We start from the raw sequence: 15,877 nt of genomic DNA on the forward strand, positions 1-15,877 counted from the left end.
TTCATTGACCCCAATTCGTTTCACAAGACTCAGGACTGCTGATCTTGCAGTAGAATAAGAAATAGGCTTATTTCGACGTTTCAGCTTGTGGTCATTCAAAGTTTTAAAGAAAGACATTCCCCTGAACAAAAACTCATCATCGTTAACGATCTCAGCCCTATTTATATACTTTCTGATAAAGTCGATAGGGCAAAATTGGGAGTCTAGCTTGGCAATGAACACCCAGGCTCCAATCCTATATTGATCAGTTTTTGACTCTTCAATGAATATTTTCATGTACATTTGGTTGAATACTACGTCCCCAAGGGTGATGTTAGCCGCTTCCTCGAACCTCAGAAATCCACAAAAACATAACAATATCAATGTAAAATCCCTCAAGGATAGCAAAGACATCTTACCCTCCTCAATAATGGATTCGTACACTCGTTTGATGTGTTCAGGCGTGATTGGAAGCTTCTTGGTCACTGGCTTGGAACAAGTACGTTTTGCTGCCTCTAAGGCATAACTGGCCAATACTGAATCTGTTGGGTCAGGTTGGTTATTGACATTATGAGTGTGTTTGATTGCGTAAAAACAGCTTTCGATCACATAGAATGACATTCCTGACTGTATGAGGCTGACGAAAAACAGCACCACGTGTACGTCTTTGGCAGGGAATTCAACAACTTCATCGAACTTTGCACTCCAGTTTGACCAACGCTTGAAGCATATTTCTTTATTGTGTTATTCGCTCTTGATTTCGACAACACGTCTTGTAAACCGTGCGCTAGTTCCTTCAGGTGGTCGTCCTGTACCTGGTTAACGATTTGAAGCGAGCTGGATCCTAAAAGTGCAGAATTAATCAGCCTGGGTTAAATAACCTGATTAGGCCAATTTTTCTTACAAAACCTTCTGAGCAAGTGGCCCAGCCACGGTGTAACCCAGTTACACAGTGTAACCCAGTTACACTTTCTTTTTCTCTCAACCCGGTTGAGTATAGGAGGACCCCATCTGGGTTCAAAAATCTAATGAATAATGGGTTACCTCTAAGGCTAACCCTGCCCACCTGGGCGAAAGTACTTGGGAAGGTGGGACAGCTTATCCAATAAGGCCCAGAACCCAAAACTCAACTCTTTATTAAAAATGCCACAATACTCCCACGATAATGAGGAGAACCGAGAAGGGAATACTTGTAGTTGCCCAGCTTCAGAATACCAGCAGTATCTTTGAAAACCATATGATCGACAACAAAACTTGAAAATATCGGTCCGTTTTGAAGCAGTGACCAAAATGGAGCGGAACGCCAATACGGAATTATCAAAACCCCTCTAATACCATGCGTAGATATGATAGTTCTCAGCACCCGGGTGATTAAATTAGCCGGAGGAACCCAAAGGTTGTTTTCAAAACGCCAATCCTGCATAAATGCATCCACCGCTTCCGTCCCAGGAACGTAGAATTTCGAGTTGAATCGCTCACATTTAGTGTTATTATAACTAGCAAATCTATCAATATTCAGGGGACCCCATAAACCATCTATAAGTTCAAAGAATTCGTCTGTGATCTCCCAATCATCGGTGTCTACTAACTTAGAAATGTAGTCAGCAGAGGCATTGAAACGTCTAGATATCCAGCTTACTTCTAAGTCTATACTGAAAAGCCTTGATAGATCGTTAATATTTATAGCTAGAGACTGTAAGTCGGATTTGTTACTACCACTCGAGCAAATATATTTTGCTGCCATATTATCGGTTTGCCAAGAAATAGACTTCCCTGATATTTTAGGTGCAAAAGATTGAAGACTAAATCGAATAGCTTCAAGTTCACGCCAAGTCGAGTTTTTAGATACTTCTCCTTCGTCAAACATACGAAAACATTCTTTTCTTCCACTTGCTTCAAATAAAATAGCACCTATACCATGATCGCTTGCATCAGACTTTATAACAGTTTTGCTTTGACAAATGCTAATTGTGCTCCTTTTGTTTAACATAGAAATATTATCTCTCCAAAATATAATCTCTTTGTGTGCCTCTGGGAAATTCAAAATGTTCAGTTTACCATCCCAAGAGAGCTGTAACGCAATACATCTGTAAATGCTTCTAGTTCGCAATCTAATTAGGTTTGACAAAACAAATTTCATTGAAACTACTTTTCCAGCAACACGAGAAAGAATTCGAGCAGTTGTAAGAGGATTATTCAATAACTTAGCAATCGAAGAGAGGAGAGAGGAGACACGTTCCTCTGTAACTTTGTAAGTATTTTCAAAAGTGTCTAGCTCTATTCCTAGCCAGGTCATTCTTTGTGTGGGCTCCCATTCCGATTTTTCTTCATTTGCTAGTAGACCAGTATTATCTAAGAGGCTTTTCACTAACTTCGAAGATTGAACGGCAGATTCGTACGAGTAGTCTATACAAGCTCCGTCATCCAGGTAAACAGATATTTTTTTTTTACATTAACAACTGTATATTATTAACAAAAACTACACTACATTATAATAAAAATAAAAGAAACCAAAAGGGTTTTATGTACAATTAATTCTGGTCTGACCGTACGTATTTCTACTTATATATATTGTATTTTTTCCCTTATATAAAATATTACAACACAGCTTCGCTCGCAGAATTTGAGACTCTAAGGTTATCTAAGATAACCTTTCGCGATCGCGAGCCTCGCAGCACCGTTTGTTGCGCGAAGGAGCGAAAACCAAAGTTTTGTGCGAATTGCACGTGTAATCTCATTAACATTACCGTCCCGTTGTCTGCGATTAATCCCGCTAACGTTTGTAGCATACCAGCTTCTTTTCCTTGCTCCATTCGTGGAGAAGACAGGGGAGTGAAGTTCCATTTTCACTGAAGTATTCTTCGTTGTAATTCTGTTTTTCTCTTCTCGTTTGTTTCATAGCACTTTGTAAGCTCTTGGCTTCGGTATCTCTGTTGTAGGTCAAAACCCTTATGTCAAAAAATGCCCGTTGCCCCTGTCCAAAAGCTACAGTGCTTTACGTCGAGTCTTGCTCTTTCGATTGGTTCCTCTTGTTTCTTCGCCTTCCTGGATTTCTGATAGTATCGGTTCACTTTACGTCTTTGATACTTCTTCTAGCATCTCGGCAGTGATATCACGCAGCTCATTATGCCTAAGAGTGACAAAACCTCCTTTTACATGACAGAGCATGCGCAACGTCGAGGTTGCACCACCATGCACATTTTGATGGCATCTTGTCTAGTTTCCAACCGTAGCGCATCTTATAGCATCAGTAAACTCGTTTCTAGAGAGGTCCAATCCATGTTCTTTCAATGGCAAGGTCGTCAGCCAGTTGGATACGCCTTTTGACCGTTCGCAAGGGTACTCTTCTTTTTCGGGTTGCATTGATTGAATGAGATAGTCGAGTTTTTCTTTTTGCGATCTGACCTTTCTTTTGTGATTTGCTTTTGGCGCTGGATTTCAATTTTCTTTTACCAAGAATTGGATTTGGTTGTCATTCGTCATTCGTTGGGAATTATTTGAACTCTTTGATGCTTTTCTCACAACATCTTCAATCCAAGCCACCGAGTCGTGTGGAGTGAGAGAACTGGCGTTCATCGTCACTGACAAGTCGACCCACCAGTGAGAGCAGGAATCAAATGGTCGTATCACCTCATCAACCCGTTGCAGATATTTCTCGATGTCAGGAAACTGTCCTCAGGAAGTCGTGAGTTTGTGCGGTAACCTCCAACGAAAAAGGCGTAAGCAGACTGGGGTTGACTGATAGCATTTTGGACAAAGCGTGATCTCGTTTACCCAGTCCGACTTTTTCTGCGATGAACGAATCTTTAAACTCTTGCTGCATTACGCACCAAGTGCTTCGATCCTTGTGTTGTTATTTGGATATGGTACCTTGAAAAGCTTTGGTTGCTTCTGCAATTTTCTCATCTTTACATGAGCCACGATTTAGTGGGTTCGATGGTAGCCGAACAGTGGACCTTCAACACTTAATTTGTCCCACCGCTTCGAAGGTTGCCGATGGATCCAGCAGCTGTCAGATCGTCCAAACGCAACTTCTTTTCTCTGATCTTGATTGTGTTTCATCGCCAGTTGATGTAGAAGGGGTGTCGTTCCAATTCACATATTGCCATACCAAGGGGTCACCTTGAGTGGTACCTTCAAACGATTTTAGTTCGCCACCACCGATTACGAATAGCTTAGCTGATTGGAATAGCAGTTTCGAACGTAGGTTGCCAATAAGGGACAGGTGATACCAATGTTGTGGAGGAAAAAGCTCTATTTAGGCTGTTAATGCATTTTCAGTCAACCAGAAGTACTGCGTCTGTCTCTTCCTTTTCAAACATTGATCGCATTGCATGGATAGCAGCTCATTCCTGATTTGTCCACACATTGTGAATTGGAACTGACTTTGTGATGTCTGCTTTAGGACACCATGACAACTTTGCCCATTATTCGTCGTAGCACTTCCCCGACGCCTATTGGACGCACACCGGGCATCTTGTCAAGAGGAATTAATCGAGATGCCATTAATGATTGTAAGGAATCGTTCATGATTTCATTGGTGCATAGATGACGGATGACTAAGGAGAGAAGGGTTCTCAGATTTCGTCCTGCTTCTCCAAGCTTCTAGATGTGAGAATATGGCGCCAACCACACATCTAGCCCCGAAGGACCCGATCCGCCTTTGGTAAGCTGGGCTCTTTGTAAATTAGATTTTCATCAATCACCTCGAGACAACCGGTTCTACTGTAAGTGGACCTTGGAGAATAGCGGATTCGTCTGCTGGTTTCGCACGTGGATGCTTTACTCGAAGCTGTTTGATGGTATTGTCGTCCAATGGGGTACACTCCGCGCATGTTGGGTTAGTACCTTGATTGCTCCATTGACGTTGCCTTTTGCATCTGTCTCGAAATTCGTGAGGTAGTGGAGGTCTTCTTCTTATACGTTGAAGAAGGCGCTGCTGTATTTTCCGCTTCGGGAAGTTGGTGAAAGTCTCCTTTCTTCATATTTCATTCTTCTTCAAGCGCTTGGAGGTGATCTTTACTCTTTGACGTTTGATGGTTCTGGCAGAAGAAGTGCTGCTGATTTGGATGGCGGTGAATGCACAGCTTTGGAGTGGAGTTTTCTCGGCGAACGCAGTCAACAGCTTTGTGATTTCTCGAATATCTTTCTGCATTTCCTTTAGGCAGCAGAAAAAGATTCTTCTTCCATGTTACTATTCTTTGGTGCCATATCCATGTCCCGAATGGCCTCGGACCCATCAACGTCATCCCGCGGATGATTGGATACTTGGGCATATTACAGCCTGTTATTTGGAGGGTCGGGTGGCGTTGGTTGGTTTGGTGGCTCAGGGGTTGCTTTTTGTTCGCCCTGACATTTCTTGGACGTCACTTTTTTGTTTGATTCTCTTTGACTCACTTCTTTTGTAGTGGCTTAGTTTTTGCCCTTGCAAATTTAGGTGCTCTTCTTCCCCTTTAGATTTCATTTTTGCGCATTTCCGCATGGGATTTCTTATCGAGTGGTGGGAAAGGTTGCAAGAAGGTTGCGCGGAGGTCGTATTTTTCCTCGGGCCTTGCTCATCTCTTCCCTGTTTGTTAGATCTTGCTTTGTTAGAGCTTCGAGACGACTCTCCGTGCCGCTTTTGTTGACTGCTGTGGTGGAACATCTGACTGTCTGATCGTGGTCTGCTATCATCTGTGTTGAGGCGATGTTGATGTCATCTTCCCTGCATCCATAGCCTTCTTTTACACGTCCAAAATATCCCTATTTGTCGAGGATAAACGTTTTAAAAAGAAAAGACCAGACGACTGCGGGGGATTAAGTGTATTCTAGACTCTTCCTCTGTCGGAGCGACGTCTACTCCTGGCTGCAGAGATTTTCTTCTGGCTATCTATTCGAGCCAACAGTCTTTTCACCTGATCTCTGCACCTTGACTCGTCGTTTTTCTTCGAGTTATTGTTCCCTCAGCTCAGGCTCTTGCTGCGGTAGAATTTTCTTCGGGATTTTTCGACCGTTCTCGCACCGACTTGATTTCGCGTATTCGATGGCGTGATCAACGTTTCTTCACTAAATCCTTTACAACCAACCCAGCATCGTGAAAAGATGACCACAGGATATAACTAGCTACCACCATTCAAACAGCTATTTTTACGCTTGTGAATCCATGTAGAACCGAGTGGTCTTAAAAGTTTTCGTAAAAGGGGCTGGGGCCGTAGATACCAAATGGTACACTGTAAATACAAAATCTTTGCTTCTTTTCCAGTTCCCAAGAAAATCCCAAGAAAATTGGTGTTCAGGAAATATATCGACATGATGATAGCCTTCCGTAAATCAAACTTGAAAAGAAAAACGTCAGACGTACGAAATGTTGGAATTCGCGCCAGTCGTCAAACTTAATATGCTCCTTGATCAAAAATCTATTGACATGTCGAAGGTCGAGAATAGACGTTGCTTGCCAGAAGGACGAGTATCTACACCTAACGGATTGACTACTGTCGGTCTCTAAACGGTACCTCAATAACTGATCCAGATTGAAGAAGTTCATTTATCGATGACGTCACAAAAGCAGTGTTGTCGAAAGCAGAATGATTATTTGAACGAAAACTTTCGGTCGGAGAGGATAGAAAAGGCAATTTGTAACCTTCTTTTATAACGCTCAGAATAAATTTATTAGCTCCTATCTGTTCCCAGAACAGATAATATTTCTTAAGCCTTCCTTTAACTGCCCCTGAATCTAATTCAGTGCTATCAAATGCATCAAATGCATTTCTTAAAAATTTTAGTTTGAAGTTAAAAGAAAAACACTATCTTTGAGCAGATGTCTGTAATTTGGGTACTATTTTTCGGCTGAAGGGCAGTCTCTCTTCCAGTGTCCTGTTCCCGAACAGTTGAGGCAGACGTCGTTGGGGTCGATTCTTGTATCCTTCTTGATTGAAAGTCTGAGATCACGTTGAGGGTATCGGGGTTGCTTGGTGGGTTGATACTTTGGGAACTGGATAACGCTCCGAACACCCTGTGAGGGAGGTCTTGTGATGGTAGAGGATGAGGGGTTGGGCTTCTTTTTCTTGTTTTGGTTTTGCTTCTGCATTGCCCGTTTCTCAGCGTCTTTAATCTTCTTGTCATCTGAGCTGTCGTCTGCCACGCTATCTGACTCATATTCCCTAACAGTGGCCCAGCCAGCTGGAGACTTATCAGCAATTTTAATCAGCTTATTCCGATAGTCAATATCCTTTATAATCTGTTTGGCTAAAGTGGAAGATCTCTTCTCTGAACCAGCCCCAATAAATCCTCGACGTCCTCTTTAATGTTGTTATTAAACTCAACTTGTTTTTGATTCGACTTGAATTTGAATTCTGATTCACGTCTCTTTCTCTTCTCACCAACCTTAAGATCCTTATGCAAGGACCTAAATTTCACGTCAAAGTACTCTTTGAGCTCTTTCCTGTTCATCTTGCACTTCGTAAGTAATCTAACAACCTGTGAATAACTTCGGACAGCCGCCCTTTTTAAGGTCTAACATCACGTGACTATGAAGCGCCAAAAGAACAATAATAAATTCATTAACTTGCCAAAACTACATAAATTCTGATAGTAATGCGGTGCAGCCATAGTAAAAATAAGATGAACCAAGCTGGGAAAGCAGCATAAAATTCTGATTTCCTCTAAAATGACTAAATGAAAAGTTATTTAGTACATAGTGCCAGCTTGGTTCATTCCTATAAATATCCGGAGCATTGCATTTTCCTGGGTGCTTTCAAAATTTGCAAGTTGAGCCCCTTTTTGCATGTAGAGCGGTCCTTCGGTAAAGACAATATCAATAACAGTAAGTAGAATTTCTATGTAATTTTTATTCTTGTACATTTCAATGAAATTTATTTTCAATTGTATAAAGCCGAATTTAGTTCACTAGCAAAAGAAAATACAGTGAAAAGACAAAAAACTATTCGTAAACGTAAACAATTTTCTCAGAAGGCAATTGAGCACGTTAATTTGGCTTGATCAAGAAAATGGTTGAGGCACAGAATGAAATTTCTCTTATATTTGCTTTCGGAAATTCTAATTTTCCTACATTCGTAAAACGAAAATAGTTAGTCTTTCTCAATAAAACGTTTGAAGCGCATGATGGAATTTCCCATAAATTCGCTTTCAGCAAATTCAATCTTTCTTAAAATTGTAAAACGATAATTTCCTCTTCTAGTAATTTACGTAACGTCTGAAAGGCCGCATTTTCGTAAATAGCTCTATCGACTAATATCGCTGCATATCGCCTGTGCGATAGATACTTATTTCATGCAGTGTTTAAAGCCTCTTATCTCTCCAATTTTTTATTTTAACTATTTTTCGAAGATTCTTTATTGAAAATCCAATCCTTTTTGTCTTTTCCTTGTCCAAGTAACTATGAAGCGGTTTTAAGAGTCCTTTCAAAAATCTGCTAAGGTACTCTAGATGTACGTCGCGTCAAATGAAAACTTTGTTTCTTTTTTCCTGAGGGTTGCAAATTCAGTTTTCCAATGGACATGAAATTTCGTTTTCCAGTGAATTGACGGCTCTGTGATATGCAGGTCTAATAGTCATTTTTCTTATTTCTTATTCGGTTGGCGATGAAGTCCTTGTTAAAACCCGAAGAAAAAATCACGTCGTGGGAACCTTCCTTTAGACGAACCTAAGGCATTAAAAAGGAGGATTGCAGAAAAAAAGGTAACAATTACCGTATTATTTATGAGATGGACTGTGTGTAAGGCAGTGATTTGTTCGCCATTGCCAACATCACCAGCATAACACGAGATGAGGATAATCAAAGGTTGCGCAGTAATCCTCTTTCCTCAGAAAGTGTATTAACTCGAAAAACACGCCCCTCTCGTAATGCTCGTCACCGTAAGAGCCAATGATGAGAACAAGGAAGATGCCAAGGAAGTGCGCTAACGGGAAGCTATGGAAACGCTGGAGAGAGATCTGGAAATGGAAATTACCTCTTCTGGGTAGTGTCAAAAATTATGTATGCAGATGAAGAGCAGCATTTATAAATCCTTAAACAGGATATAGAAAAGATGAGTGTCTTTCCACAGGACTATGTTGAACTTATTGAAAATGACGAGTCATTTAATCGTTACATAAACAAAATGGAAAAGAACGGAGCATGGGCAGATATGACAATCATCAGGCAACTGCCGAATCAATGAAGATGGAAATTCATGTGGTTCAGCAAAGACCCATTTCGCAACATTCACGCCCGATGACTTTACTGAACTATTTTCCTTGGTTATGAATGTGCATTACGTTGCCACAACAAATATCAGACAACCTTAAATTATATCTTATGGCGGAATAACAAGTGATGGGATTGACCAGCAGGACACGTCAGCTGTAGTTAGCTAGCCTTACATGAATATTTAACTTCTTAAAAAAAATTCCGATTTTTGTCAAAAGATTATAGATTCTTAAGTCTCTAAAACTTGAAAGGTAAACAAAAGCTTTTAACCAATTTCGTGCAGGAAAATCTGCTGATGCAAAAAGGACATGGATAAAACTCTTAAGAGGTAAAAAATACCCCTTGTCAACATCAATCATTAACGCACACAATGTACCAAATGTTACTTGTTTTCGGCCTTTTGCTGCCTAAAAAATGAAACCTAATCCATGAATAGCTATAATGAAAAGCATTTGAAAAATTCAAATCAAAGTAGTCAACAGTGATTCCATCCTAAGATATTGACATTAAAATTTCCAAATTCAAGACATCTGCACTCCATATTGAAATGATCATTTCAAAGTTTCATTTCAAACTTTCTGGTCTCCTTGATTTTTTTATCTATAGTATAGGTAACACGAACAAATAAGCTAACAAAATTAACAATAATGATTAATAAGTGAAAAAAAAACTACTCTTAGGTTCCAAATAAACGGGCCCCCCCGCTTGTTAATTTTTCGAAAATTTTCCAACCCCCTCGGACCTTATTAGGACCCCCCCGTTTATTAATCTCGAAGAATATTTTCAGCTGTCAAAGAGAAGGTCCTTTATTTTGCTCTAAATAGCGTGATTTTAGCCTATTTTTACCTTATTTTTGGGTTTCAGAAGTACAATTTCCAACCCCCCCGGCAATTAGGTCCCCCCCCGTTTATTAAAATCTAGAAAATTTTCCAACCCCCCCGTTTATTCGAACCCCCCCGTTTATTTGGAACCTAAGAGTAGCTACAGAGGATAATAGACATGACAAAAATTGAAAAATCAAAAACAAAAAGAGCTACAATCCTACAAGAAATATTTGAGACAAAGGGGAGTTCCCTGTGTAATTTTGAACACCACAATTGATTTTTAAGCGTCTTAAACTACAGTTGGAAAATAGAGTTTTAACTCTGAGTTTTAACATGAGACTTAAGACTTAGGAGCTTAGGATCTCAGGATTTAAAAGTTCAAATTTGCTCGAATGAGGCTTGGAATATAGCCTAGAAGCCATCAAACCCCTCTAAAATCAAAATATTCAATGGAAGAAAGTGGAAGTGCTAAAATAGCAATTCTCGCCCGAACTTTAAATTCTGAAAAACGTTAAAATACACTAAAATCTCAATATATTTCAAGGGAGATTGTCTGAGAAACTGAAAGATGCCGAATTCTGCTCAGCAGGGGTTCTTATTCTAAGTTTAAAGCAATTTTTCTGGCTCAAAAATCCCCTATCTTCAATTTTAGGGGCTAAAACTCGAAAAAAAGTCAAAATTTCCTGAAATTTTAACGTTTTTGACTTTTCGTAAATTGGACCTTAGCAAAATATTAAATATTTCATAAAAAAGTGATTTTGGCCAGGAGCAAACCCTTCAAAATGGTCCGAAACATGCTTTAAGACGAATTTTAGAGGTTTTTAGGTAATTTTGGATCCCCCGCAGAGCAGAAATCAGCATTTTTCAGTTTTTCAGACAATCCTACAAGAAATATTTGAGACAAAGGGGAGTTCCCTGTGTAATTTTGAACACCACAATTGATTTTTAAGCGTCTTAAACTACAGTTGGAAAATAGAGTTTTAACTCTGAGTTTTAACATGAGACTTAAGACTTAGGAGCTTAGGATCTCAGGATTTAAAAGCTCAAATTTGCTCGAATGAGGCTTGGAATATAGCCTAGAAGCCATCAAACCCCTCTAAAATCAAAATATTCAATGGAAGAAAGTGGAAGTGCTAAAATAGCAATTCTCGCCCGAACTTTAAATTCTGAAAAACGTTAAAATACACTAAAATCTCAATATATTTCAAGGGAGATTGTAGGAGTGCAGTTAGAGTAAAAGACTAGAATAACGGTCCCCCAAAACGACTACCTTAAAGGAAGAAATTTTGGCGGGAATTTAATTTGGCGGATGGCCAAAAAAGTTTTTTCAGAGGGAAATTAATTTGGCGGATGGACGAAAAAACTAAATTTGGCGGGAATTTAATTTGGCGGTCGCTTAAAAATTTAACCGTCAAAACAGCGAAAAAATAGCAAAAACACCTTAAAAGAGATCATATTTTCAAAATGTTTAATTTGGCGGGAATTTAATTTGGCGGATTGCGGAAAAAAGAAATTTTGGCGGGAACTTAATTTGGCGGATTTCAGTCAAATCCGCCAAATCCGCCAAATTTTCTTTCCGCCAAAATTTCTTCCTTTAAGGTAGTATCACAGATGAATTTTATCGTTATGCTCAATATATCATGAATTAGTTCTCTTAAGGTATATATTTTATTTTTGTTATTTTTTGTTTTTCTGTTCCATCAGATGTACGCATGTTTAGGTCTTTTCATCATCATTTGATGTCACTCGCCTGTTTTCCATTCTATGAATATTGTTTAATAATAGTTTTTTTCTATTTTTTTTGAATTTTTCTAAATATATAAATCAAACCAATCAAACATTCTGTCAGAAAATGAGAACTTTATGCGAAAAAGAACCAACAAACCAACAGACATAAAGTTTAAATAGTCAAGCAGAAACACAAACACCAAAAACCACTCAAAAACCCAACAAAAATGTAATGCAATCTGGAGTCCCCAACTTGTGACAGGCGCAGTGGCTTAATCATGTTTTAGGGACGTTCAACGCTCAGCCTCCCCCAGTTTCCATAACAAATGAACAAACAAACAAAAAAAAGTAGAAAAAAGGGGTTAAACAACAGACAAAACAGACAAGTTCAAAGAAAAATTTGTTGTTGGAATAGTCTATGGGCACCCTAATTGCAAAATATCCAACTTCAACGAACGCTTACAGTCTGTCTTAGATAAGGTCAACAAAAAAAGAAAAAAAGTCGTTTTTATAGGTGACTTTAATATTAATTTGATAAATACTAGTCAACATCGAAATACAAATGAATTTCTGGATCTCATTTTTACAAATTGTTTCACTCCATACATTACTCAACCAACTAGATTAGACAAAACCCTTGAAGCCACCGTCATTGATAACATATTTTATAATGACATTAGTAAGAAATGCATCAGTGGTAATCTCATATCTCATGTGTCTGATCACCTGCCAAATTTCTTACTTATACCTTCGAAAGAGAAAAAATTTCAAAAATAGAAATCTACAAACGTGACTTCACATCTTTTAATCTCAACGACCTGAAACAAGACTTACTCTCTTTAAACCTGGTCAACAAATTAAGTAAAATGGATGACCCATCCCTTATGTATGATTACTTCCATAGCACTCTATCTCTTCTATTCGAAATCCACCGTCCAATCAGAAAAATAAACAGATTTGAAAATAAAAAATAAAAAAAACCATGGATAACAAAATCAATCCTTGAGAAAACTTTACTTAAAGAACAGCTTTATGGTGAGTATCTAGAAACTGGTGACACTGATATCTATAAAGAATACAAATAACTTCTTGTTCAATCAATAAAGACATCAGAAATTATAAGTATCACTACCATCGAGGTAAATTTCAGGCAATCAAAAGTAATGCAAAGAAGATGTGGAAGGAGGCAAACGTTTTATAAGGTAGGTCACACTCAAAATCATTACCTCGGCTAATGTATCGAGATAACAATAAACTCAACTCAAGAAAAGAGATCGAAGACAACTTCAATGACCATTATAGCAAAGTGGTACCAAATCTACCAAAAATATGAAAAAAGGAAGAAATCCCCTACACTACCTAAAACCATCAGATAAGGAGCATGTTTTTTACGCCTATTACCCCGAGTGAGGTAAGTAACTTTGTCAAGGTATCGAATCCAGCCAAGGCTATTGATCTATTCATATTTCCAATAAAAATTATCAAAGATATTCGGCATTTCATTTGCACACCCCTCTCTATGATCATTAATAAATTAGTCAAGAAAGGTGTCTTTCCAGACAAACTAAAGATAGCCAACGTAACCCCTGTCTTCAAAAGCGGAAACAAACTAGACATCAAGAACTATAGACCCATTTCTGTTTTACCCCTGTTTGACAAGACTTTTAAGCAAGCAATAAATTCACGGCTAAAACATTTCCCAGATGTAAACAATGTTCTTTGTAAAAATCAATTTGGTTTTTCAAAAAGGTAAGTCAACTGCAGATGCAGTTCTAAAACTAAGCAATGAAATTTATCAAAGCGCAAACGAAAAAGAAATGTGTTGTACAATCCTCCTTGATTTAGCAAAGGCTTTTGATACTCAGTGGTTAAAGCAAGATTTTCATCTGAGACGGAAAATGGATTTTGAACAGTAAATTCTTGAAATATTGGTGAATTATGCAGAATTTTCAGACGGAAAAGTCTCTTTATATACTTCGCTGAGACGGAAATCCGCCTGAGACGGAAGAACTTTTAACACTAGATACTGTAGATCACTCAATCTTACTCAGCAAACTCTCTGCTATTGGTTATTATTTTTTTATTATTAATTTATTTGGTAAAGAAGGTCAATACAAACTAGCAGACAGTGAAAAATCACTGATGTGGACCCACTATAAATCTAAGATAAAATATACTATTATTATTGTTTAAATAAGTTAAAATATTAGAGGCCGAGACCAAAATCTTAGTGTCCTCAAAATTTTGAAAAATTTAATTTATTGAGATTTAAGTATTAAATAGATTTTGTTAGGATGCATGAATAAGTTGATAGAGACTAGAGAAATTTGTGAGAATTTTAAACGCAGGTTTGACTGCAGGATCCATCCTATGTAGTTTAAAATAAAAATTAAAAAATTCTATGTATATATAATGTATAAGATATAAAACTGAGATAAAATATTAATAGTATAGATTATTTTCCGAGTCACGAGCCCTGGATGTCGAATTGTAGCCAAAGTTAATTTTGGGTATAACTTTTGATTCAAGTAATGCCTTTTTGAAAGTGGCTAAAGATTTTTTCTCTCTAACACATAGGGAAAGGAGGTTCCACGATGTTGAAGCTCTGTAGGCAAAAGAGCGTTTGTATCCGACATAGTTGAAAGCTGGTTGGTCGATTTTGCATTCGTTTCGTGTGCGTTTTGTTTTGGTTGATTTGTTGATAAAGTCTTTCAATAACGGTGAAGCCAAGTCGTTGTAAATTTTATATGTTTTGCATGTAAGATGTTTCTTATAGTGAAAGCAAGAGGCTTCCACTTTGCTTGCGCGAGAACTTCACAGTCTTTTACTTTCTTCTTGATTCGTTCGATGAAACGAGCAGCTTTAATGTGGATCTTTTCTATATCGTCAAGTAGGTGATCAGCACAATTCCCCCAGATAAAGATACCATATATTACTGATGGTAAAATACCGCTATTATAGATTGTTCTAAGCGTAACTTTATCAAGAGTGTTCATTTTGTAAAGGTTTCTAAGTTTGTTGCTAAAGGCATTACACACCATTTCCGTATGAGGGCCCCATGATAGTTTATTGTCAAGAATCACACCAAGACATTTTGTTTTGTCAGTTATTTTGATGTTTGTTGATCTTAACATCTGGTAGGGGACCAATGAACTTCTGTTTGCTTAATATCAATATTTGACATTTATCTGGATGGATTGTAAGACAGTTCTCTAACGAATAATTAGCAATTAGTTCTATTTGTTTTTGCAAGTTAATCATTACTTCGTCAACAGTGTCAGCTATCGAGTAAGTCTCAGAGTCATCTGCATATAGGTCGATTTTCTCATCTCCAACATCTGGCATGTCATTTACGTACATTGAGAAACATTGAGGTCCAAGTGTCTATCCCTGAGGAACGCCGTATTCAACAGAGGATTTGGTCGATGTAACTCCATTCACTTTGGTGATTTGCGATCTTTCTTTGAGGTAGCTCATCATGAATTCGAGGAAATCCCCCGACACCCACATGCAGAGAGTTTATTCAATAGTACTTCATGAGACACACTGTCAAAAGCCTTCTTAAAGTCAATCATAAGTATTCCTATAACCCTTTTGTCATCTAAGGCTTTATACCATGTTTCAGTCAAGTATAATAGTAGATCTTCAGTTGATCTAGCTGCTCTAAAACCCCATTGGTGTTCATATAACAAATTAAATGTGACCATATGATCATTTAGCTGTGAGCAGATAAATTTCTCGACTACTTTGCTTGGTATGTTTAGTAAAGAAACAGGTCTATAGTTTGAACAATCCCTTTTTGAGCCCTTTTTGAATACACATGAGACTCTAGCTTTTTTCCAGTTGGTAGGAAATTTCCCAGTTTGAACACTTTGTTTCAAAACTTGTCAGAGGACCGCTTCACTCTTGGTTCAAAAGTTACTTGACAAACAGAAAGCAAGTTGTAAGTGTTGACTCAGCAATCTCGGATCCAATATTGATGAAATATGGGGTTCCTCAGGGATCAACACTTTTCCTAATATACATCAATGACATTATTACATCAACTTCAAAATTCAAATTTACACTATCTGCTGATGACACTTGCCTTTTCATGAAACATAATGACCCAAATATTCTAGAAGAACAGGAATTAGAACACATCAACAAGCTATATGCT

This window comes from Clytia hemisphaerica, unplaced genomic scaffold, assembly GCF_902728285.1.
Source record: "Clytia hemisphaerica strain Z4C2 unplaced genomic scaffold, Clytia hemisphaerica genome assembly, whole genome shotgun sequence".
Classification (NCBI taxonomy): Eukaryota; Metazoa; Cnidaria; class Hydrozoa; order Leptothecata; family Clytiidae; genus Clytia; species Clytia hemisphaerica.